The sequence below is a fragment of the Vespa crabro genome, chromosome 7 (genome assembly GCF_910589235.1).
Source record: "Vespa crabro chromosome 7, iyVesCrab1.2, whole genome shotgun sequence".
NCBI classification, from domain to species: Eukaryota; Metazoa; Arthropoda; class Insecta; order Hymenoptera; family Vespidae; genus Vespa; species Vespa crabro.
In genome coordinates, this window is record NC_060961.1 from 1,962,501 (window position 1) to 1,965,000 (window position 2,500).

General features: G+C 37.4%; 1 protein-coding gene and 1 long non-coding RNA gene across 16 annotated transcripts in view; one reads left to right on the forward strand and one right to left on the reverse strand.

Moving 5' to 3' along the window:
- LOC124425784 overlaps window positions 1–426 on the forward strand; it is a 922-nt gene extending 496 nt beyond the window's left edge. Inside the window, exon 2 of the long non-coding RNA XR_006942575.1 lies at window positions 1–426. This exon is cut by the window's left edge and continues 114 nt beyond it. This is a non-coding gene — a long non-coding RNA (uncharacterized LOC124425784).
- The window catches only part of LOC124425776 (tyrosine-protein phosphatase 99A), a 339,523-nt gene that overhangs the window by 23,595 nt on the left and 313,428 nt on the right, over window positions 1–2,500 (reverse strand). Inside the window, exon 1 of one of the 15 annotated variants that reach the window (XM_046966649.1) lies at window positions 2,359–2,500. This exon is cut by the window's right edge and continues 345 nt beyond it. The exons of the other annotated variants lie outside the window; for them this stretch is intronic. The gene's annotated coding sequence lies outside the window, so the exon portion shown is untranslated. The remainder of the gene's footprint in view (window positions 1–2,358) is intronic. 15 annotated transcript variants of the gene reach the window in all.

Here is a 2,500-nt window from a genome sequence, read left to right on the forward strand (position 1 = left end):
TGCGCTGGTACGTGTAAAAAAAGGAGTGTAAAAGAGAAAAAGATAGATAAATACAAAGAAAGAGAGAGAGAAAGGGAGAGAGAGAGAGAGAGAGAGAGAGAGAGAAAGAAAAAGAGAGAGAGAGAGAGAGAGAGAAGGATATATAGAAGAACAAAGGGAAACAAGGGAGATGAAGAAATGTGCACTTATGTGTGTCCTGTGTGCATATATAGGGGAGAAAAAAAGAGAAAGAGAGAGAGAGAGAGAGAGAAAGAGAGAAAGAAGATACAGACAAGGAAAGAGGTAAAAACGAGCTAAAGTACGGTAAGCGTGTTGGATGTAATTGCGACGAGTGCCTCGATTAGTCGGAATTATGCTCTCGATTGTCTCTCATCGAGGATATACCAACCAAGAAGAGGAAAAGAGAGAGAGAGAGAGAGAGAGAGAGAGAGAGAGAGAGAGAGAGAGACTATGACGACGTCAGGTTCACCGTAACAATTATTCAGCCCCTCTGCAACGCTTTAAAGCTATTCCCCCTCGTATTTTTAGTGCGTCAAAACCAGCAGCAAGAGAGAAAAAAGAAAAAGAAGAGAGACAGAGATGTATAGAATAGATAGATAGATAGATAGATAGATAGATAGGGAGAGAGATAGAGGGAGAGAGAGAGAGAGAGAGAGAAAGGAATGGAGAGAAGGATGAGCGTACGAGGACGCCATGAACAAAGCGATATTCGTGCTGTCATCGTTATACGAGGGCGGGTATGGGGGAGGGAACGTTCCGCCATGATTCTGAGCTTTGAATTAAGCTTTTACGTTTACACATACGACTCTACATGTACGCATATATACAGTTAGGGATTTAAATAAAAATTTGTACGAATTATATATCCGTCGAATTTGAAAATATCTCGATAATTCAGGATTCAATCTGATCTATGATTTTCAAATATTTTATAATGATAATAATAATAATAATAATAATAATAATAATAATAATAATAATAGAAACGAAAGAAATTGTTTAGCCTGCTATTTATACGTTATCTTCCTCTTTCTCTTTTACTTTCTCGATGAAAGCTTTATTGAGAATTAAAAAAAAAAAAAAAAAAAAAGAAAGAAGGAAAAACAAAAAGAAATCAATCGACAGGAAGAAGGAAGGAGGAAAAGTGACGCTTTGGCAAATGGATTCCTCGCTTCGATTTATCGGTCTAATCGGATGTTTCCGACGAGAGGATACAAGAGAAAAAGAAATACACAAAGAGAGAGAGAGAGAGAGAGAGAGAGAGAACAAGAGTTCGATACTACTAGTTTATAGTCTACTGCTTTTAATAGTCTCGTTCATTCGTCTGGTCCATAGATATATATACATACACACACACACACACAAACACACATATATATATATATATATATATATATATATATATATATATTCATAGAAAGAGAAAGAGAGACAGATACAGACAGGGAGAGAGAGAAAGAGAAAGAGAGAAACATAACGAGATAACAGCATCATCCGTATACGAGGAAGAAAAATAGAAGAGGAATCAAAGGCATGGAACGGTACCGAAAGCGTGCATTAAAATGCAAAAGGGGGCAGCATCGTTCGGACGTCGAGAGTTGAATCTCTGCGTACGGAGCAACGGCTCTCCTCTGCCTCTTCCTCTTCCTCTCCTTCTCAACGTCGTCGAAGGTCGAACGCGAGAGGAATCACACCAAACTCTTTTCTTCCTCGGATTACCCAAAAGAGATATAGCAATATAGAGATTTTTAATAAATAAATAAATATATATATATATATATATATACATTATATATATAAAAAGAAATTTTTTCGAGATTTTTTTTTATCAATGCTGACCTATATCATAAGTGACTTTAACTTCATAAGAAATAAATAAAAGAGAGAGAGAGAGAGAGAGAGAGAGAGAGAAGGCGGGGAAGCAGAAAAAGGTAGACGCCTGAAGGAAAGAAAAAGACAGGATGCGTTAGCGGAAAGAAAAAAAAAAAAAAAAAAAGATTTAATACGTCGAAAGGAAGAAATAGAAAGAGAGATCTAAAATCTAGTTTATCTAGTAGTGAAAATCCTGATGACTCAGCTCACACAACTAAGAACGTGGACGAATCATTCGTAACACTACATACATACATCAGCTATACACAAAGCACATACACACGCAATAGAGACATATACACATGCAATAGCACTTATCAAATACACACACAGCAAACAGCATTTACATTTATATACACATTGCAGCAAACACACACACAGAGTACAACAGAGCAGAACAGTGCAGATACGAGAATGAACGAACACAAGCGGAATGTGTTGTTTCTCTCTCTCTCTCTCTCTCTCTCTCTCTCTCTCTCTACTTACACAGAAGGAAGGTATGTGTATATACACATACATGTATACGTATAGAAACGTACACATGGATGAGGCACGATACGGACACAACGCGGACTACAATGACGACTACACGAAGCGACTACAACGACCACTATTTGACGACGACTAC